This window comes from Erythranthe guttata, chromosome 12 (genome assembly GCF_056151865.1).
Source record: "Erythranthe guttata isolate IM_541 chromosome 12, IM_541, whole genome shotgun sequence".
Taxonomy (NCBI): Eukaryota; Viridiplantae; Streptophyta; class Magnoliopsida; order Lamiales; family Phrymaceae; genus Erythranthe; species Erythranthe guttata.
Window position 1 is genome coordinate 15,936,820 of NC_142544.1, and position 24,526 is coordinate 15,961,345.

The 24,526-nt window shown below is 32.6% G+C and overlaps 3 long non-coding RNA genes across 6 annotated transcripts; all 3 read right to left on the reverse strand.

Annotated features, from left to right (window-relative positions):
* Nucleotides 1–11,361: 11,361 nt before the first annotated feature.
* Nucleotides 11,362–12,267, reverse strand: LOC105955746 (uncharacterized). Of its 4 annotated transcripts, none has more exons than XR_001172626.2 (5): nucleotides 12,040–12,267; nucleotides 11,876–11,933; nucleotides 11,717–11,775; nucleotides 11,566–11,648; nucleotides 11,362–11,453 (listed from the first exon to the last, which is right to left on the reverse strand). It is a non-coding gene; the product is annotated as an uncharacterized LOC105955746 (long non-coding RNA). The 4 variants fall into 4 exon arrangements; XR_016034879.1 differs by having other exon boundaries at nucleotides 11,566–11,653; XR_016034881.1 differs by lacking the exon at nucleotides 11,717–11,775 and having other exon boundaries at nucleotides 11,566–11,653.
* Nucleotides 12,268–16,138: 3,871 nt separating this feature from the next.
* LOC148766586 (uncharacterized) lies at nucleotides 16,139–17,166 on the reverse strand. Its single transcript, XR_016034935.1, has 3 exons — nucleotides 17,038–17,166; nucleotides 16,742–16,870; nucleotides 16,139–16,451 (listed from the first exon to the last, which is right to left on the reverse strand). It is a non-coding gene; the product is annotated as an uncharacterized LOC148766586 (long non-coding RNA).
* Nucleotides 17,167–23,474: 6,308 nt separating this feature from the next.
* On the reverse strand, nucleotides 23,475–24,081 carry LOC148766587 (uncharacterized). The gene is made up of 2 exons (XR_016035045.1): nucleotides 23,972–24,081; nucleotides 23,475–23,814 (listed from the first exon to the last, which is right to left on the reverse strand). It is a non-coding gene; the product is annotated as an uncharacterized LOC148766587 (long non-coding RNA).
* Nucleotides 24,082–24,526: the final 445 nt, after the last annotated feature.

Consider the following 24,526-nt stretch of genomic DNA (forward strand, 5'->3'; position numbering starts at 1 on the left):
GTATTCAGTCATTCGGAACCATGTATATATAGGTGATCGAATGTAATAATAATAATTAACAAATCAATCAATAAATAAATAAAAGGTAATTTCAATAATGGGATATTGCCTTGACACAATCTGGGCATCCTAACCATTACCAAATATGGTTGTGGATATATCATAGGTTCCATGGAAATTTTAATGCTTAGCGGAAATTTCAAAAAAAAAATCGGAAATCACAGAAGTATTAAAATTTCAAAATTTAGCGGAAATTTTCTGAAAATTTATATTTCCAAAAATAACTACTAATAATCACTAAATTTCAGTTAAAAAAATAAAAAATAAACCACATCTTAATATCCAATAAAACTTTTAACAACAATTCAATATGTCAAAATCCTTAAACAAAACTTAAATCAATTACTATTTTAGAAAACATAAAATAAGTATTATATAGTATATATTATTTATAGGTGTATTTTTCGAGAAAAAATCGGTATTAATTTTGAAAATTAAACCGTATCGATAATTCCAAACTTTTATTTTATATATAATTCCAACTCCGGTCCAAAAAAATAGAAATCGAAATTTCAGAAGTCGGAATGAAAGAAGTTGTTCAAAAATCGGAACTTTTCGGATCGTAACCGGCGGAAATTGGAATTTCCGTTCCAAACTACATCCCTAGGAATGACATAGTGGTTGAAGTAAGTGAGATTGTGTCGATTGACCTAAGTTCGAATTCTTTTACGCACCAACAATGAAGATTTTGGTAGTACAAAAGGAGGCAAGTGAAAGTTTTCCATTAGTACGTGGGAGGTAAATGAAATTAGTCACATATATATTTGCAAACTGATATGCTAAATCCCATACCAATTTTACCAAATCATACACACAATTGAAAAAAATTCTCTCTCTAAAATCTCATCTTCTCCTTCTCCACCCTTATTTTTTCTCTAAAATCTCATCTTCTCCTTCTCCACCCTTCTTTTTTCCCCTAATTTTTTCACAAAATCACACTCTGAAAACGCCCATATCATTCCAAGTTCGAATTTGAGAAAAAAATTCATGTGTTCAAACTAAAATAAAGTTGGAATTAGAATAATTTTTGAATTGATATAAATCTAAATAATTAAAAAGGCATAATGAAATTGAAAAATATTAAATAAACCTAAACTCACTTTTTATGATTATTCACGTGAAACATTAACGAATTTTGATTGACTTGGAAAAAATCATCATAGAAAAAAGTTAAAGAGAATATAAGTAGATAGAGATTTTATTTTTTTAATTTATGTGTGGGATTTAGTAAATTTTAGTGTGGGAATCAACATGCCCCAATTGCAAATTATAGTTCTCCAAATCCCACATATCTCTTCCTTTTCTGGTCCAAAATTCATAGGACCATGTTGTTGTCTTTAAAATAACAATTTGATCCCAAATTCGTGCCAACATATAAATGATGTTTGTGTTAAGAAACCAAATATTTTACAACTAATTAAGCAAATCTCTAATTGTAACATCACAAGTCGTGTCCTATTAAGCAATTGATACTAGAATCCGTGTACGGATTCATGCAGACGTTGTTACCGTATATTTTCACCGTATAGGATCATATATTATTATTACTCAATTTTCACCGTATATTTACTCATTTATGTTGTTTATTCTTACTATTAGCGTATATATTATATATATATATTACGTATATTATTATTATTATTCTTATTTATTCTAGTTACCTTGTATAATAGGTTACCTTGTGTAGTTAGGATTAGGGTTTCCTACATGTAACTATATATATATGATTAATATACGTGAGAGACAATTCATTCTCTCTTTTGGGTGGTCCTCCAAACGACAGGTCACTACTTCTCGATCGAGTGCGGAGGCCGTATATCGAGCTGTCGCAAATGCCGTCGCCGAAACGACTTGGTTACGCAACCTACTTTCTGAGCTGCTCTGCCCACTTTCGAAAGCCACTATTGTCTACTATGACAACGTCAGTGCCGTCTACCTATCAGCAATCCCATTCAACACTCTCGTACGAAACATGTGGAGATCGATATTCACTTTGTCCGAGACAAAGTTGCTTTGGGACACGTTCGAGTTCTTCACGTCCCATCCGCCTACCAGTTTGCCGATATCTTCACGAAAGGACTTGCTACTCAACTGTTCCAACAGTTTGTCTCCAGTCTTCACGTCCTCTCCTTTCCCGTTTCGACTGCGGGGGTGTATTAGCGTATATATTATATATATATTATGTATATTATTATTATTCCTATTTATTCTAGTTACATTGTATAATAGGTTACCTTGTGTAGTTAGGATTAGAGTTTCCTACATGTAACTATATATATATGATTAATATACGTGAGAGACAATTCATTCTCTATTTTCTCCAAACCTAATTCTCCTATACTTACTTTAAAAATGCATGCATATATACTATACGAAATTATTTAATTAAAGATCGATCATTAAAAAATCATTGGAACTTAATCAATTAATATAATAATAATATGTTTTTGTTTAATACGACTCCCGGCTGGAGCATAACTAATTAATTACTAAAAATAGTAAATATGTCGGAATTAATATGAAGTCACTCGAGATAATACTTAATACGTTAAACTCAGTCAAGTATACAAATTGGACATTTGAATAAAATTTTCAACAATTAACGATATATAGTTGTAAGATATCAGACACCACTAGTTGTCCTAAAACCAATTAGTGTCAGGAAAGACGTAAACCCTAGAAGCTGTTCATACCTGAACCTTCCACGGAGGACAATTGCTGCCAAACCCAGGCTAACAATAGTAAAAATAACTCTGAAAATATAACATGCTAGAGTACTCAATTTATTTTATGGGTTAATGAGACGAAACCCCCTCATTAAGAAAAATATTAGAACTAACCACCCCTCATTATTTTTAATAAGTCAAACCCCCTCCATTAGTGTCATACCAATACTACCCTCACATTTTATATTAGAAATCAGCCCCCCCACCATCTCTACCTGAACTACGGAATTCATATCAAATATTCATGGGAAAAAAATCTCTCCCCCCTAAATCACGGCAATATGTAGAATATCATCCCAATAATTCGCTAAAATCTGCCCATGATCTATGGCCTTCGGTGGAACCCTAGTTTTCTTCATTTGTTGGAAAAAAATTCACAAACGTGTGAATCGAGGAGAAGCAGACACAAAAACATGGTGAAATCAAAAAAATCGAATAAAGGTAGGCTGCTATGAAATCCGTTTTTCCTATAACATATAATTAGATTTCTCTGTTTTATGTCATAATACGAAATATTTCCATTTTTTTTTTGTTTTCAAATTCAGCGACTATGAAGACTGCAAATATCCATCCATAGTTGCCTGTAAAATTGAAGTTGACTAAAAACTTCGTAGTTCACTATAATCTTCGTAGTTCACTTCAGCGGCTATGAAGACCATTGAAGTCCCTGACAAAACTTTGAGCAAGGGTTGAAGTGAACTACGAAGATTATAGTGAACTACGAAGTTTTTAGTCAACTTCAATTTTACAGGCAACTATGAATGAATATTTGCAGTAACATTCAAAGATTATTGTGAACTATAATAGTAACTTGTAAACTTGTAGTAAACTTTCAAGATTATAGGGAACTATTAAACTAATTTGCAGTATATTTATATTTTAAAGATTATACTAACTTGTAGTACGCGACGACCATATGCGACGGTTCGGAATTCTTCCATGGTTGATTATTCAAAAATGGAGTTTGTAAACAAGCTTGTTTTTTAGATCTACATATCTATGGTCGCACTATTTGTTGACTCATAAATATTTGTTTCGTATGAAATTTGTTTTATCAGAGTCCACAACAAAGAAGAGATCATTGTTGTCGAAAAACTTAAAAAATTACGGTCATATACACTCAGAGTTAACTATAAAATCGGATAGTTCACTATATTTTTTCCAGAGTCAACTATAAAAATTAGATAGTTAACTATAATTTTTACGATGTCAACTATAAAAAAATGGTAGTTAATTTTGTTTTGAAAACATATAAAATTGAACTACAAATATCTCAAAATGTGGGGGGTATTTGACTTCAAGTTAAATAGGTTCTTATATGTCCTTGAGGGATATATCGAAGCAACATAATTAGAGATTCAATTTAAAAACAATCAATTAACAATTGCTCTCATACTTTACGATAGCAAGTCTCGACATATTCATCGTAGACATATAACGCGATACATTTTCTCTCTAATGGAATAAATTTCCATTGATTTTGAGAAGTCCAAAGATAACCTAGCGGATCCATTTAATAAGGTTTATCTAGCGAGAGAGTTAAATGTGCATCGAGGGGAATAAGTTTAACGCCTAAATAATTAAGTTACCTTATACGGAAACCTAACTTGGCGACTGGAGATCCCACGGACCAAGTTCAATAGGACAACCAGTTCTGTGTAACTTAAATAAATGGAGCACTTAGGAGTTTTAACTCCATCTTATTCCTATGATGCAATAAGTGCAACCTACGACGTTCAAAAAGGTTAAGCTATTGCTTTTAATGACGTCTATATCTTGTAAATTACAAGTGGGGTATAGTAAGATACTCTTTATAGATGCGGTCACCTATGTTAGTGTGAGCTGGGTCGGCTCGTTGAGAATTCTTAAAGGCTGGAATTCTCTAAAGCACTCGAAGAACCCGAGGATGTTCAGGGCCAAAACGAACACAACCGAGAACTTGAACAAGTTCGTTTAGTATGGTGTTAAGTTTATTGTCTTGGTTTACACAAACAGCCGACGGTTTAAGATGAAATAATTCACCGATTGGCTAAGTGAATCCGATAAGCTTTAACTAGGGAAGGTTTAAGATGAAATATTTCACCTATCCCGATGTTGTACTATTCACTAAGGAATTTTGACAAATAGATCTTATGCGATAAGATTAGAAGAACAATTTTATTCATGTGGGGGATTGTTGGAATTTTTATAATTTCCAATAATTAATATTGAGTAATATTAATTCAATTATTTAAAGACTAATTTCATTTATTTACTTGATCAAAATCATGAAGTAAAGTGAATGAAAATTGTCTTGATTAAATGGTTAAAGTTCAAAAGATGTGCGCTCGCAGTGATCGAATAATAGGACTAGTTTGGGTTTAGATGTCCACAAATATTACTTTTGGGGACATTTAGTAATTAGTCAAATTAATTGACCCAAAATCTAAATAATAAAATATTTGGCTAAAACCAAATATTTAATGAATTGGCCCATGACCAATTAATTTTCCTACGTTTTTTGAACTCGTAAAAAGAACAGACACAACCTTCTGCTTCTTCTTCAACCATTGCAACCCTCCATGAATGGATCTCTACCGCCTATAAATAAAGGCAGAATCTGGCCAATCATGTACTGAATTTAATCGGCAATTACGAGGTAGTTCTTCATATTCTTCTTTCCCTCCATCAAAGTTTCGTTTGTTGTTCAAGTTCGCCGTGGGTCGAATATTCGTGCAAATATTTGACAACCGATCGTTGTACCTTGGGAGACTACCGGGAAGAGACTGTGCACCGTTGACAACCCGAAAATATTGTCTTAAGGGAATTGCTTTGGCAAGCCTCAATAGTTCTTTGTGTTTTTCACAATTCCTCTTTTCGACAAACAAATAAGTATTTTTCGTTTACGCAGATTGTTATTAATTACACCAACAGAAGAAAGGGTACGTACCCGTCGAGGCAAAGGGTTTTTGTGGAGGAGATGAGATTTGTGGCTACGAAGCTGCACACAAAGGACCAAGCTAAGGAAAGGGAGAAGGAGCCATGTTTATTGTTGTTTACGATATTTTTATAGTTAATCCGGAAGAGAAAAAAAAATTATAGTTGATTGCGTAGGTTTTACATAGAAATGTTGTGAATTCGTTTAAACAGTTTATATATTCAAATCAATAAACAGTAAACCATAAACGAAGAACACTCAGATATAATGTGGAAATCGTATCAGTGTAATGCTACTACCACGGGAACAACATCATGGCGTTTCATGATCAAGATTAAACGATTTTACAAGCCTACACACTCACACCAAGAACACTCTACAAACTCTCCAAGAAAACCCTAATTTATAATTTAATTTCAAAGAAAATTCAATTCTTTACAAGTGTTTTTCTAGCTGAAAGAATAACTCTCACAATTTATTCTCTCTCTCTCGGGCACCAAGCAATTGATACTAGGATCCTTCACGAACTCACATTTTAGCGACACCCGTGTAGGGTTTCATGTTAATTACCGTATATTTTCACCGTATATGATCATATTATTATTACTGAATTTTAAGGATATTGTATGTAAGGGTAATTTACTCATTTATATATGTTGTTTATTCTTAATTTAAAAATGCATGCATATATACTTGAATCATTTTATTTGCAACTCAATGACAATCTTTATAACAACTTGAAATTCATTGAACAATTGTAGAAACTCTCACAGCAAGGAATATTTTTTTTTTATAAAATTCATTATTTCATTGCCCGATCGAGCAAATACATATGGATAAAGATAAGCTATAACAAAATCTCATCTCATCTTATTAATTAATTTATTTTCTCTATTTATTTTGTAAGCATTATTAATGAAAAAAGCGTCGTCGTTATGGAACTGGCACGCTCCTAAGTGCAGCTGCAAAATCCCGAAATACAGAAGCCCGTACCAAATTCGCAGATGTTCTTACGACAATCTTGAGTCGTCCGACAAGCTTTTCGTGGAGGAGATGAAGGCTTCACTGTCAATATATAAAGAACAAAAAAAAAAAAACAAGTTATATAAGATTTTATATCTTATGTATGATACTTCTACAATTTCTAATAATTTTTTTTTTTGTTTTTTTTGTTTTTTAAAAATAATCTCTAGTAAAATGAAGCAATAAATCAAATTTATACTAATGTCGGATATAATTAATTTTCACAATTATGCTTGGTACGTACGTGATTGTTCCCCGTCAGCTTTCGTTGCACTAGGGTGACAGCTGCAAAAGCCATTCACGCAATCGACTTGTCCGTTGAAGCAGTCGATTCTACAATCCTTAACGGACTGACATTTTAGCGACACCACATCAGGATTTCTTGCCGACGCTGTATCACCATATATATATATATATATATGTTCACACAATTTAATACAATATTATTTATATGTTTTAATACCAAGTGTAAAATGTAATGTAAACTAGCAGAGATCTTGTCAAACAATTTAGTTAGATTGAAATAAAAAGGAAGAAACTAAAGTATATAGAGAGAGAGAGAGAGAGAGAGAGAGAGAGAGAGAGAGAGAGAGAGAGAGAGAGAGAGAGAGAGAGAGAGAGAGAGAGAGAGAGAGAGAGAGAGAGAGAGAGAGAGAGAGAGAGAGAGAGAGAGAGAGAGAGAGAGAGACTAATTACCAAGTGAAACAAGCAGAAGAGTGACCAAGAAAATAATCTTTTGGGAAGCCATATGAAATTCTTGACTTGTTTATTTTTGATAAACGAAATGAAATAAGTATATAGTATAATTATTTGCACTGAGTATGTATTCAGTCATTCGGAACCATGTATATATAGGTGATCGAATGTAATAATAATAATTAACAAATCAATCAATAAATAAATAAAAGGTAATTTCAATAATGGGATATTGCCTTGACACAATCTGGGCATCCTAACCATTACCAAATATGGTTGTGGATATATCATAGGTTCCATGGAAATTTTAATGTGAATTTTTTTAATCAAAACTTAGCGGAAATTTCAGAAAAAACCGGAAATCACATAAGTATTAAAATTTCAAAACTTAGCGGAAATTTTCAAAAAAATTATATTTCCAAAAATAACTACTAATAATCACTAAATTTCAGTTAAAAAAATAAAATAAAATAAACCACATCTTAATATCCAATAAATTTTTTAACAACAATTCAATACATGTCAAAATCCTTAAATAAAACTTAAATCAAATTACTATTTTAGAAAACAGAAAATAAGTATTATATAATATATATTATTTATAGGTGTATTTTTTGAGAAAAAATCGGTATTAATTTTGAAAATTAAACCGTATCGATAATTCCAAACTTTTATTTTATATATAATTCCAATTCCAATCCAAAAAAATCGGGAAAAAATGGAAATCGAAATTTCGGAAGTCAGAATGAAAGAAGTTGTTCCAAAATCAGAAGTCGGAGGGTAACCGGTGGAAATTGGAATTTCCGTTCCAACCTACATCCCTAGGAATGATATAGCGGTTGCAGTAAGTGAGATTGTGTCGATTGACCCCAGTTCGAATTCTATTACGTACCAACAGTGAAGATTTTGATGGTACAAAAGGAGGCAAGTGAAGGATTTCCATTAGTACATGGGAGGTAAATGAAATTAGTCACATATATAATCGCAAATTATAGTTCCCAAATCCCACACATCTTTCCTCTTCTGGTCCGAAATTCTAGGACGGTGTTGTTGTTTTAAAATAACAATTTGATCCCAAATTCGTGCCAACATATAAATGATGTTTGTGGTTAAGAAACCAAATGTTTTACTACTAAGAGCGAACTCCAATGCTAAATATCAAAACTGGATTATCAAATGCTCATTTGATATTTAAGATAATATTTTAAAATACATTTAGAATTCATCTACTCCAACTATGGTTATCAAATTTATTAGTAATTGGAAGTTTTTTGATAATTTTATATGTAATTGCCGCATGTCAATTTGTGAATGGCTGGTTAGGTGGTTATTTTTTTGATAACTCCATCCGCAGGAAATATTTTTAGATTCAAAGAGGAAAAATATCAAAATGCAAACCCATTTTAATAACCCCTTTGAAGAACAAAATTTTTAAATTTTAGGAGTCAAATGGTAGTTAAGAGATTTGATAACTCATTTAATAACTCCATTGGAGTTGCTACCATAATATTCAATAACTGTAAATTTCATTTTGTAAAATCTAGGAATTGCTTAATTGTTCAATTTTTTTCAATAATTTAACTGTGGTCGCTTGGTGAAATTGATTCGAAAAACCGAAACCGAAAACAAAATTTTAATGATTTTGTTACTGCAAAATACTCCATCCGTCTCAACTTAATAACGTTTTAATTTGTTGCGCATATATTAAGATAATAAAAAATGTGTATATATTATAGAAAAAAAAATATAGAAAATTACTAAAATATCATTAACAGTGTAATTACTGATTTTTAAGGACATAGTACGTAAGGGTCATTTATGTTGTTTATTCTTATTTTAAAAATACATGTGCATGTACACTTGAATCATTCTATACCAAATTATTTAAAGATCGACCATTAAAAACTCATTGGAACTTAATCAATTAATAAAATAATATATTTATGTTCAATACGAATCCCGGCTGGAGCATAACTTAATTACTAAAAAAATAGTAAATATGCAGGAATTAATATTAATTAAATCACTCGAGATAACAGTACCACGTTAAACTTAATCAATTGAACGAATTGGAATTTTGAATAAAATTTTCTTTTCTTTTTTTGAGGGAAAAATAACTTTATTTAGGCATACCTTGCCAAATCTGAAGGAAGGGTATAACCTTCGTTACAAGAGTCACCATAATTTTTTGCTATAAGATGAGCTAAAATATTTCCCAAACATTTAATAAAATTAAAGACACAACTTTCAAAAAATTTAGCCACACACCAGCGATCTTCGACATAAGCACCAAACGAGCATGATTGAGCATTCTCTCCTTGAAGAACTTCGATAACTTTGAGACAATCTCCTTCCAAAATAATTGCTGGCCAACTTTCCTCTTTGGCTCTAGTCAATGCGAAGAGTCACTACAACATTTATTGCTTTAAACGACGGACAAAAACCGTCAGGAAAGTGGAAAAAACCGTCGGCAATACTATTCTTGACGCTTATGAACCGTCAGAAAACCGTCAAGAAAACAGGCGTCGTATATACTTTTTAATGTAAAAAAACCGTCAAGAAAAGATTTTCCCGACCCTTTAAAACCGTCGGGAATACTAATATATATATATATATATATATATATATATATGTATATATATATTTTTTTTTTCTTTGAATATCTATTTACTATAAGATAGTTTGATGCTAAAATCTGTAACAAATACTCAACAGCAAAGAAACCTATTTATCATTAATAGTAACAGTACAAGATAACAAATTACATTCAGAGTATATTTTTTCAAAACAACATCATTATTTCACGCTCTCTACAACATGAATTCTTTTATTTTTTTTTAATAATACAATATCCCAAATAAAACCTATCTTAGAAATAACAGCCACGATGTGCTGTCACCCAAAAGTCTTGATCACTAGGATCTTCACCATTTATGTATGTACCTGAGGAAAACAAAAGTCAAAAGAAAATACCAGTAATCACCAAAATAAACCTTGTGATGAAATATCAACTTCAATGCATCTTAACCTGCATAAAACTCAAAGTTTCCAAACCCTGAACATCTATACCATGATAAACGATTAAGCAGTAATATTTAAACCAAGCAGAGTTCTTAGGAAACAATAAATGGTGCAGAGGATTTCATTAGATCCTAAACTGTTTTAGTTGTTTTAATTTATCAGCATAGTAAAATGAAGGGTTCGGTTACCTCTCTTTTCCCCGTAGCCTATTTACGAATAGGAATCAAGAAATAATCACAAAATTTATAACAACGTAATATATATTATCACATTCCTTGCTAAATGGATTGCATTGGCATTCTATCCATGATCAGTTCAAGGATAAACATAGGGCATCAAATTACATAAATCTCAACCCAAACTCAACCATCCACATAAATGTTGAAACGTAAATCAGCAGTTTCACTACTCTCAAACGAACAAATATGCTACAAATAATAATCAGGTTCTCAGAAATGAAACTAAGAAATGTAACTAAGCAGTTCCAAATGAAAATACAAAAAGAGTGCAAGATAATAAATGCATAATAGAAGTGATGTATAATAGAATAAAAGAGGTACACTTGTATACCTCTAATGCTTCAACAACCGTCTTTTCGGTTACCCTTGAAAGCAATAACCAACTACTTTACTTTCAGAAGTTTCTGAAGAATACAAAACAACATACGAAATAGTTAGATGATTAATAAATAAATGAAGATGATTGCATGTAGTTAGAGAGCACAGCTCCTAAGTACTGAAATCTAAGAATTTAACACAAGTATATGATACAATTCCAGCCATTTTCAATGAACGAAGCGAAGAGTTTTGGTGCAGACATATTTTACTATTGCATACGTGAAATCGGAGTGCCAACTACTTTCAATTTGTACTACCGCTAAAATCAATAGTACACCTGAAAAGGGATAAGACCTTTGAAGCTCAAATGGAGAAAAATAAAACTACCTGCATATGTTAATGTTCTTGCAGAGTTTATCGATGTTAAAGCCAGCCACCATCTCGTGTACATGCCTGCATGTTATTGAATCTCTTGTATTATACTTGGTTCCAATGGAGAGGGTTTAAAAAGAAAATATATGTCCATACAACTTTTAAAGGTTTAATTTGGAGACTTTTCACTCACCGAACTAAGCATGGTGCAAAACAACTTTTAACCCCTCGGCAGCAGCTTGCATTAGGAATAGCATTGGAATATCACATCATGAGCTAACCTAGAGAAAATAAAGTGTGAGGTCGTAGCAAACCTAGAGAAAAAAGTGAATTTCATCACTCACCCATAACCAATCTTGATGATTAATGATTTAAGCTTCCCATCAAAATATAACACCATGATCTGAAAGAGCATGTATCATAATTTAGTACAATCATATGGAAAATCTCAAATTAAACAGAGCTCATCCAAAGAATGGGGGCAAATCTCAAATTAAACTAACCTAAAATTTTGACAAATTCCTTAAATTCCAATAGAGTGAACAAACCTCGGTATTGATCCTGATTTTGAAAATTAACGATATCAATATCAACAATTATAATACAATCGGAAAGTTGAAATAAAATATCCAAAATTACTCCAACAAAATTAGATGATAGATCTAACCTAAAATGGCAGCTTCATCGTCGCGGTGGAATTGAGGCGGCTGATGTGCACAATAACGACATCGTTCCCGCTTCTCCTCAGCCTTAAAGAGCCGACTCTGATCCATCGATGCGCTGCACCTCATTATTTTCCTCAATTAGAAACACAACTACTTTCCTTTAACTTTGATTCAGTCACTTCACTTAATGTTTTGTCCGGGGGAAAGAGATGGAGGATAGCCGGAGATAGTAAAATATATTATTTTTATAAACTCTTACTTGACGGTTCTAATGCGTCATAAATGTTTTGATAAGTGTCAAGAATACGTGTTTATACAATGGTTTTAATCCGTCATAAATTATTTAATAAGTGTCAAGAATACATGTTTATACGACGGTTTTGAAACCGTCGGGTAAATAAAGGGTCGTATAAAGCCTAAATTGTTGTAGTGAGTGCAGCGTGAGCTTCACGATCGACTGCCCTTGGTCGGCCTCTAAAGCTTCTAGCTCCCCAAAAAATACAGTCACCCTGCCAATCTCGAGCTATCACAGACACCGAATAATGGTCTGTACCAGCTGGAAGAGCTGCATCAAAATTCAGTTTAATTATTCCTTCTCGAGGTGGTTTCCACTCCGTTGGAAGAGCGCGTTGCTGTATGGGAGTACGTGGAAGTTGTGCTTGTTGATACAAATTGAGAAAAGTCAGACCCCAGCTAATAAACTCGTTCGTCGCCATCCCTTGCTCTCCATGCATCTCTCGATTTCTTGACTCCCAAGCTTTCCACACTACGACGACCGCCAAGAGAAAGGAATCCTCTGTTAACTGTTGCTGCCATTGAATTATCCAATCCCACATAGACACTAGTTTTGGCTGCCCTATAGTGCCAAAAGGGTGTGACTTCCATATTTTTTCCATTCCTCGACAACAGAGAAAAACGTGCATATATAGGTGTCTCCCACTCTCTCCCACAATGGTTGCACATTGGAGAGGTGGCAATCTTTCTTCTAAACAGCTCGGCTTGTGTGGGGAGTATATATATTAGAACAGGCCCTCCAAAGAAACATACGAGTTTTCGGGGGAAGTGCCAAATTCCATATGTTCTTCCATCTTCTGCTTGATAATTCACTCGACGATTCATTCGCTAGACCCCTATTAGCATGATAGCCGTGTGTTGTTGCTAGGGCGAGTTGATAACACGACTTAACCTTAAATTTTCCATCCTTCGTGTAGTGCCAAATCCATTTGTCCGATGCATATGAACTTCCAATTGGTATAGCCAGAATACGTTCTCGATCCACTCGCCAAAACTGCTCATTAATAATTGAGATATCCCACGACTTTGAAGTCGGGTCAATTAAATCTTCGACTCTAGCTATCTGGGAAACACGAGTGCATAGGTTTTCGAGTAATAACTTTGAAATTTCCATCGTCACCGAGCCATGGGTCCCCCTAAATAGATGTGGTTCAGCCATCACCAATTCTCTTTCTTAAACCTTTAAACATATGAGATCGTGCCTTAACTAAACTCCGCCAAGTCGCTGAACGCCGCGAACCTAATTCAGCCCTGAGAACTTCACCATTGGAGAAATAACGAGCTTTCAGAATTTTGGATAACAGAAGGTTAGGGTAATTTAAAATAAGGGTAAATAGCACTTAACCCCCTTGTGGTTGGACATTTTGCACATGACCCCCTTATGGTATGAATTTAGGGACATAACCCCCTTGTGGTTTTGGCATTTTGCACATGACCCCCTTATGGTATGAAATTAAGTACATAACTCCTTGTGGTTTTGAAATTTTGCACATGACCCCCTTATAGTATGAAATTAGCACATACCCCCCATTGAATAGAGAAGTAGAAAAGACTAAATTACCCCTATCAAGTCAAAAGTTCTTGTTTTAATTTGAAAATAATTATTCTATAAAATGAAAATTCAATTGTTTACAAGTGTTACAATTTTCTCACTTAATTAACAACTCTAGTTGTAATTAAATAGCACGATTAATTTGCTAACTTCAGTTTCTCCATTGTAGTACACACAACTTTCATAGCTGCTCTCATAAATTTAGCCGTATATTTAACGATCGTAGAAAAGTCAAAGTATCGTAAACAAATCTCTAATTGTAACATCACAAGTCGTGTCCTATTAAGCAATTGATACTAGAATCCGTGTACGGATTCATGCGGACGCTGTTACCGTATATTTTCACCGTACATGATCACATATTATTATTACTGAATTTTCACCGTATATTTACTCATTTATATATGTTGTTTATTCTTACTTTAAAAATACATGCATATATACTATACGAAATTATTTAATTAAAGATTGATCATTAAAAACTCATTGGAACTTAATTGATTAATATAATAAGGGCAAATGACAAAAAGGCCCATCACATGAGACTTAAATGCATTTTGGTTTACAAAAAAAACAGTCTCTCAATTAAGACCATTCCCATGTCTTTAGTCTAAAATACCCTCAATAATATAATTCTTATCAATTCCACCCATTATGATCTAACTTTCTTAATATTACACATTGACCCCGAATTTAAACAAATATATCACATTAACCCCCAAAACGTTTTTTTTTCAGAAAATAATTTTTTTTTTCTGAAATGTCCAGATTCCGGCGTTGACTTTTTTTTTTTTTTTTTGAACTTTTTTTGCTTAGAAGAAAAAAATATTTTAATTAATATTACTGTTTTAGCTACTAAATTACTGTCTCAGACTGTAATATTACTGTTTGGGACAGTAATATTATGAATATTATTTTTTCCGAACAGTAATATTATGAACATTATTTTTCCGAACAGTAATACTATTAATATTATTGTCTAAGACAGTTAAATTACTGTTGAAGACAGTAATTTAGCATCTAAGGCAGTACTATTAATTAAAATATTTTTTTTAAGAAAAAAAATGAAAAAAAAGCCAATTAACAGTTACTGTCTCCGACAGTTAAATAACTGCTGGAGACAGTAATTTAGCAAACGAGTACAGTAATATTAATTAAAAATATTTTTTTTAAGAATAAAAAAGTCAATTAACAGTTAAATCACTGTCTCCAACAGTTAAATAACTGCTGGAGACAGTAATTTAGCAACGAATACAGTAATATTAATTAAAATATTTTTGAAGAAAAAAAAAAGTCAATTAACAGCTAAATTACTGTCTCCGGCAATTAAATAACTGCCGGAGACAGTAATTTAGCAGCCAAGACAGTAATATTAATTTAAAAAAATTAAGAAAAATCAAAATTATAAAAAAAAAAAAAAAGTCAACGCCGGAATCTGGCCGGAAAAAAAAATATTTCAGAAAAAAAAATATTTTCTGAAAAAATAAAGTTTTGGGGGTTAATGTGATATATTTGTTTAAATCCGGGGTCAATGTGTAATATTAAGGAAGTTAGAGCGTAATGGGTAATTGATAAGAATTAGGGTTAAAATTGGGGTCAAAATTGAAATTAGGGTTAAAATTGGTTAATTGATGAAATTGGGCTAAATTGGGTGTAAATCATGAAATTGGAGTTGAATTGGGTTTCAATGAATTGGGGTAATTTTGGTATAATGAAAAGGATTTTCCTTATTTGCAAATAAGTTTGAATGGGGTGGATTTATTTGAAAGACAAAAATGTTGGATGTCCCTCTTTTAATTAAGTGCCCTTGTCATGGGCCTATTTGTCATTACCCCATATAATAATATATTTATGTTTAATACGAATCCCGGCTGGAGCATAACTTAATTACTAAAAATAGTAAACATGCCGGAATTAATATTAAGTCACTCGAGATAATACTTAATAGTACGTCAAACTCTGTCAATTATACGAATTGGACTTTTGAATAAAAAAATCTCAACAATTAATGATATATAGTTGTAGGATATCAGGCACAACCAGTTGTCGTAAAACCAATTAGTGTCAGGAAAGACGTAAACCCTAAGAGCCGCCTATATCCAAACCTCCCACCGTGGACAATTGCTGCCAAACTCAGGCTAGCAGTAGTAAAAATAACTCGGAAAATATAACATGCTAGAGTACTCAATTTATTGTATTTGCAACTCAATGACAATCTTTATAACAACTTGAAATTCATTGAACAATTGTAGAAATTGTAAATCACAAGGACTTTTTGTTTTTTTTTTTTTTTTAAATTCATTCTTTCATTGGCCGATCGAGGCAAATACATACGGATAAAGATAGGCGAACAAATTCTTCTCATCTTATTAATTAATTAATTTATTTTCTCTATTTAATTTCTAATTAAGCATTAATGAAATAAGCGTCGTCGTTATGGAACTAGCTATTGCTCCTAATTGCAGCTGCAATATCCCGAAATACAGAAGACCGTACCATAGTCGCATGGGTAGTTACCACAATCTTGAGTCACCCGACAAACTTTTCGTGGAGCAGGCGAAGGCTTCACTGTCAATAATTAAAGAAGAAAAAATAAAATAAAAATTAAGATCACAAAACAATGATAACAAACTAATCTTGATCATATGGTTTAGGTCAGGTGTAGTTATATAAGATTTTATATATATCTTATGTATGATAGATACTTTTAGGATTTATAAGATAAAAAAAATTAGGGTTTATGTTGTGTAATTTTATTAAACAAAAAATTATTGTGTTACGCTTTTTTTTTTTTTTAAACAATCTGTACTAAAATGAAGCAAGAAAATTAATTATGCAGGATATAATTTATGTATTACCTGATTCTGATTTTTCACTAGCGTGACAGCTGCAAATGCCGTTCGTGCAATGCACGAATTGTTTTATGCAATTCATACGCTTGTAACAATCGTCGATCGACTGACATTTTAGCGAAGCCTTCGCGGAAGCTGCATGCCACCATAAATATTGATCACACAATTTAATATCAAGTATAAAATGTAAAATTAGCACACATCTTATCAAACAGTTTAATTTGATTAAAAATAAAAGAAGAAGCTAATTAAGAGAGAGAGAGAGAGAAATGAAAATGCATTTAGAGAGAGAAACTAATTACCAAGTGAAACAAGCAAAAGAGTGACCAAGAAAGTAATCTTTTGGGAAGCCATATTCTTGAATTGCTTAATTTGATTTTATAAACTAAATAAAATAAGTACTATACAGTATAATTATTTGCACTGAGTATGTATTCAGTCATTCTAAACCATTAACCATGTATATATAGGTGTATAGAATGTAATAATAATAATTAATTAATTAAATGGATAAATAAAATAAAATAAAAGGTAATTTCATTAATGGGATATTGCATCGACACAATATTGGCAGTGTATCACCCCATTACCAAATATGGCATGGAATATTTAATCTTCAAATTTGAATAATATTGCATACCATAATTAATTAGCTATGAGAATTAGTTAGTTGGGATAATTATTGAGAATACCCAACACATTAGGATCGGATATATTAGGATGAATCTACACCATTTTTATTATTAGTGAGACTTCCTTAATTATTTAATGAAATTAATATTAATGTAATTATCAAATATTATCCTATATTACCCCTAATTGTCACATCTTATAATTACAAACCCTAGCCACATATTTTATATTCAACCTTGTCACATCTTATAATTACAAACCCTAGCCACATATTTTATATTCAACCTTTATTGAAATATACGTGCTTATATTAATATATTTGAATCATTCTATACAGAATTATTTGAAGATCCTTTATTGAAAACTCAGGAAGTTAATCAATTAATATAAAAATATCTTTTTGTTTAATACAAATATTCCTGGCTGGAGCATAAATAATTAATTACAAATAATATTAAATATGCCGGAATTAATATGTAGTCACTCAAGATAACAGTTTGTTAAACTCAGTCAATCTTACGAAGGTTACACTGGGTGTTGTTTTACCGTTGATCTACACATACCAATGTGAGTGTGTTGGAAAAACCGATAAAACAGTGTTTTTCATTTAACATAATCAGAATGTTACAACTTAAATATAAAACTAATTAACAAATTTATCCTAATTTTAAGGAACACTAACCCACTACTAACAACTAACTAAGTATCCTACAATCACGGGATACTATTTTGAATAATTATTTTACTAAATTAATATTAATCATTTAATTAAATAAACAATAAATCTCATATTTTAACACACTCCCTTAAACTGATTTCCGCGGAAAACAGTTTACCATGAGATTTATTCTTCTGCTTCGATATATTCTTTTGCGAAAGAACATATATCAAATTCCTCACAACGAGAACCAATGCCTCAAACACTCCAACTGGGGTGAACGCCAATTTTTTCGAACGCCTCCGTCAATCTTCACTGTGACTGATTGACACTCCATCCATCAAACACGAGAACTTCTAATTTCTTTTGCGAAAGAAATACATTAGCTGCTGCTAATCGAACACTTCTACTTCAATGAAGTATTCCACCATATTCTCGTACTAAAGATGGACACATCAGCTGCGGCTGATTTCACCTCATTCTTGAGGCAACATTAATCCTCTCGTTGTACCAAATCGTCTTGAAGATTTCACTTATCTTCACATTGTTTAACAAGAGTTCCTGTCAAGATTTCAACATTCCTTCACCTCTTCAGCATTCCCATCAAGTGTTTGGGATTTTTGTCACCCTTCAAGATTTTCTTGAATGGTCTGCCATGCCACCACGGTTTTCTACCAGGCCTAACCAGCACCACCGAACATGCTTTCCTATGCCGAAAATATTTGCATCTCCTCATATCTGTCGGATCTGGGCTGCAACTTTCACCTTCGACGTAGCCTCCTTCGGAACTTCTTCCACTGTAAGATTGGTGTTGTCTCAAATCTTCTAATTTTCGCGCCGAGTTTGCCAAACGTGCTCTCCGTTGCCCAGTGTCGTCTCGTATGTGTCGGATTTGGCCTTGGCTGCCTCGACGGTGTCACAAATGGGCTGATTCATCTTGCCCTCGCCAACGTCATCAATCCTTCGCGTCTTTGGCATGGATCTCAACATCCACGGCTCTATTTGGTATGGCCTCGTAGTTGTCGAATCTAGCTTGCCTCTGCCACATAGATATTAAGAAGACCGCCTCACTTGGATAACCGAGTGTTCGCCGCAGAGATCAAGGTTTGCAGACAGCTGCATCTCAATATTCAAGAACCTTACTTTTCTTTGAATAAGTTCCCTAGGTCATTCATTCACGTATGAAAGATTCAATAGCATCTCCTATAAACCTTCTGCTTTGTTCTTCATATGGGGAAGCTGTCTATTTACTCACAAAAAAATGTGACTCTCTCGATTCTTCTCTATTCGCTCTCCTTTTTTTTTTTTTTTTTTTTTTTTTTTTTTAAATACACCTTTCACACACTAGAATAGAAAAGAGAAGTATCGAGACATCTCCTCTAACGAGGAATATGTGAACCCTTTCACAATAAAAGAGTCGGATCACAGGTCAGGATCCAAGCTCTGATACCATGTTGGAAAAACCGATAAAACAGTGTTTTTCATTTAACATAATCAGAATGTTACAACTTAAATAAAAAACTAATTAACAAATGTATCCTAATTTTAAGGAACACTAACCCACTACTAACAACTAACTAAGTATCCTACAATCACGGAATACTATTTTGACTAATTATTTTACTAAACTAATATTAATCATTTAAAAATAAACAATAAATCTCATATTTTAACAGGGTGTGTGTGTGTTTGTGTGTATATGAATGGTAAAGATCTACCCGGTGTATTTCACCCGGTGTAGCATAGTATAAACCATGGATAACGATAGGCTAACAAATTCGTCTCGTATTATTAATTTATTTATTTTCTCTATTTAATTTCTAAGCATTAATAATGAAAAAAGCGTCGTCATTTTGGAACTACCTATTAATCCAAAATGCATCTGCAAAATCCCGAAAGACAGATAGCCCTACCAAATTTGCATGAGAAGTTTTTACGACAATCTTGAGACGCCCGACAAGCTTTTCGTGAAGGAAATGAAGGCGCCTTCACTGTCAATAATTAAAGAAGAAATTATTGTATAATTTTAGTAAACAAAGAATTATTTTGTTTTTGTTTTTATAAATAATATAGGCAATCTCTACTAAAATGAGACAAGAAATTAAATTTAGAGTTATTATTATTATTATGTAGGATATAATATATGTATTACCTGATTCTGATTTTTCACTAGCATGACAGCTGCAAATGCCGTTGGTGCAATGCACGAATTGTTTTATGCAATTCATACGCTTGTTACAATCGTCGACCGACTGACATTTTAGCGAAGCCTTTGCGCACGCTGCATGCCACCATAAATATTGATCACACAACGCAATTTAATCAAATATTTCTATATTTTAGTATCAAATATAAAATGTAAAATTAGCAGACATTTTTTCCAACAATTTAATTTGATTGAAATTAAAAGGAGAGAGAGAGAGATGAAAACTCATGAGAGCATTTAGAGAGAGAAACTAATTACCAAGTGAAATAAGCAAAAGAGTGACCAAGAAAGTAATCTTTTGGGAAGCCATACTCTTGAGTTGCTTGTTTCTAGAGAAATGAAATAAAAATAAGTATACAATAGAATTATTAATTTGCACTGAGTACGAATTCAGTCATTCTGAGCCATGTATATATAGGTGTATAGAATGTAATAATAACTAATTAATTAAATGAATAAATGAAATAAAATAAAAGGTAATTTCATTAATGGGATATTGCATCGACACAGTATGGGCGTTGTATCACCTAACCATTACCAAATATGGCATGTAAAATTTAATCTGAAAATTTAAATAATAAATATTGAATACCATAATATATTGGATAAAAAAATTAATGTGAAAATTTCAATAATTAAATCTGAACGACATAGTCAGTCATTTACGTACCTATTACCGACGTTTTTAGGCGGATAATAGTTTTTTACCGATCTATTGGATCGGGTCAAAAATTTCAATCAACACATGCATCTATAATGGATCGGTTAGTGGTTTTTAATATTATCAAAAGTTTGTTGATCGTCGGTCAACCAACTATATTATTAACATTTTATTAAAAAAATATAATATAAATGATGTGTTTTATTAATTACTTTGAATGTCTTAATTATATTTTGTGGAAATATGCAATACCCCCCTCAAATTGAAAATATTTTGAACTAATTCCAATTGACTATTAGAGACTTTTGCCTACATCCAAGTTTCATTCTTAATTAGTGAGACACCCCTAACCAGACATGATAAGACTAAAGTGCCCTTCTGTGATTAGGTTTTTAACGTGATATAATTTATTTCACTCTTTCCCTCCCTCCCTTTCTCGTTCTCGATGTATCATCTTCTTCTTCTTTTTTTTTTTTTTCTTTTTCTGTCTTTCTCCACATCTGTACCGCGGCGCCCTCCTTCGTCGTTTTCACACCACCGCCGTAGTCCACTCACCATAGCCACCGTTGTTCGTGCACTCGTCACCGTCGGAGTAAAAAATACCTTTCAACCTCCGGTCGACCGAAACCTAATCCAGGAGGCCCTCCTCCGTACAAGTGGTGGCGTGGCGGTGCCTTCCCAACCTCGTCGCCGCCCTTCGTCGGATGCGTTACATGGAGATTTCCTTTTTTTCCTTTTCTCTCGATTTCTCAATTTTTTCTTCTTTTTTTTTTTTCTTTTTTTTCCCCCAGATTTGTCCACCACCGCCACCGTAGCCACGTCCCCACTCTCTCTGTCATTCACCGTCGTTGTCGTCGCCTCCCCAGGTTTTTTCGATTTTTTTCTTTTTTTTTTCTCTCCAAATCTGAAACAGCAGCATCAACGTGACTACTCTGGTTCGAATATGACTATATTGTTGATTCACTCGATTAGTGATTTATTTATTTCTCGTGTTCGTTGTTTCTCTCGATTTCTCTCGATCTGTTTACACCACCATCGTCTCCACATAAATTTGTACACAACCATTAAAGTCGCCGCTCGTTGCCGCCGCCTCCTCATTCGTTTCCACGTAAGACTCTTTCTCTCTTTTTCGTTATCTTTCTCATTTTTTTTTTTTTCCAGATTTGTCCCCCACCACCACCACCGTCGCCGCCTCTCTCACTCTCTTTACTTCACCACCGCCACCATCGCCGTTGTCGTCGACTCCCCATGACTCTCTTTCGTTATTTTTCTATCTTTATGTATTTTTCGATTTTTTTTCATAACAGGACTATAGTCATGTTCGAATATGACTATAGTCATATTTATGTATTTTTCGAATATGATTGTAGTCATATTCGAATATGACTATTGTTGAATATGACTGTAGTCATATTCGGATAACTAGATTCAAAATTGGTATTTTTTGTGTGAATTTTGATTGGATTGTTTTTGTAAACAATAGGGGAATCTTCTTTGTTTTATATAATTTGGTAAACATGACTATACCACATTATATAATCGAAATTTTTAAGTTGAAAATATAAAAAAATGCAATATAAAGAAAGAATATGTCTATATAGTCATGTTTAACTATAGTCATATTCGGAGTTGTAAATCTGTCAAGGAAAAAAAATTCAATTTTTTGTTTAAAAAAAATTTTAAATTTTTTTATTAAAAAAAATATTAAAAAATAAAAATAAATGAAAAATGGCTAGAAAACCCGAAAATAATAAAAAATAAAAAAATAATTTTTTTTTTTTTTTGATTTGGTAGCAAAATTTTTAGGAATTTGGAAGGAGATTTTTAGGAATTTGGAAGGAGATTTTTAGGAATTAGATTATTGTTATGGAAAGAGAGAAAAAAGGAATAATTGAGACTAATTATCCTAATTGACATAAGGGTACAATTGGGAATACAAATTCTAGGGGCTATCACAAAGAAAGATTGAAGGGGTGGACATATCACCATTTATTATCTATATGAGGGGTTTATTGCTAATGACCCCTTATATTTTTTTGTTAAATTGCTATTAATTATTTTGAACTAATAAATGATGATCCCGTAGTGGCATTACGCAAAATGTGCATATTTTTACTCTAAAGTTTGATTTGTTTTTTAAATGAATTAGGTGGCGGGTATAACCCAACCCATCGACCGAGTCATTCCGGAACCAAATATTTGGTTGTCAACCATCAACCGACCCACAAAGATTGGGTCGGCAACGTACGGTTTTCAAATTTGAGTGTGGTTTGTCGGACCGATCGATTTTTCGGCTAGTAATCAACCGACCCAACCTAGTTTCAACCCTAAGTGAAATATTTATAGTTATAGAACACAAACCCCAAACATTAATAGTAGAGGAAGCTATTTTAAATATCGTTTATTTCTTACTTCAATACTTATACATTTTAGTTTTTTTTATTCCAATATTTTCTTAGTTTAATATCAATAAGTACAAAAACACCATTTACTCATAAAATTTAACTTATACCAATTTATGTGTTTGTCTTGCAAAGTGACACACCGATCTCTTGTAAAGCCAAAAAGGGGGAAAAAAAACTTTTAATATTTTTTCTTCCTTAATTATTACATCATTATTAATGATGACTCATCATTTTGTTACATGAAATATTTAATTTAACAAGCGCAAACGCATTTACCGTTAGCCAAACAAGCGTAGTTCGGACAAGGACAACTACTCTTGCAATCGGAAGTGAAGACACAAACTTTTGGCTTGTCCATATTAGCATCAGCATTACCATTAGCGTTAGCAGCAAAAACCGGCAGATAATCGCAATAGCAAATGTGATTCAAACATATCGGCAGACGATTGGGATCTTCGCATGTTATATCTAAACAGTCAATTGGCTTGTTGCATGGTTTTATCGCTGTGCCTGAGACTGTTATCATTTATTCAATAACCTCAATTAGTTACCATCATTACATATACATAAATGAGAGAGAGAGAGAGAGAGAGAGAGAGAGAGAGAGAGAGAGAGAGAGAGAGAGAGAGAGAGAGAGAGAGAGAGAGAGAGAGAGAGAGAGAGAGAGAGTTACCTGATGCAACAAGCATGAAGAGGGCTACAAGTTTTAGTTTTAGTGAAGCCATTATTCTGAACTTTGGAATATTAGTTTATATAGTTGGGAGAGAGAGAGAATTTCTTGACAAGAATTGAGTCGTATACTACGATGAATATATATACGCACGAGGTAATGGTTGTTACTAAATTAGTCAGCATCTATATATATATAATTAATTAATTCACATACCTCAATACTATTTTTACAGGTTGCCTTATGATTCACTTACTATTAATGAGGATTGGCTTATGATTCACTTACCTAAAAAACTTCTGGATAATTGCATTTTAGCCCTATACTTTGGATAGATTGCACTTTATCTCTCTACAGTAGAACATCGATATAAATTAATAATCTTGTTTAATTGATATTTTTTTCCCTGTCCCAATTTGAAGAAAACATGTTGAAAATTATATCCTTAAATTTTAAGGATATATTTCAAGCATCTATATGTAAATAATTAATTAATTCACTTACAATTCACCTACTATATTTCAATGATGATTGGTTTACAACTCACTTACCTAATAA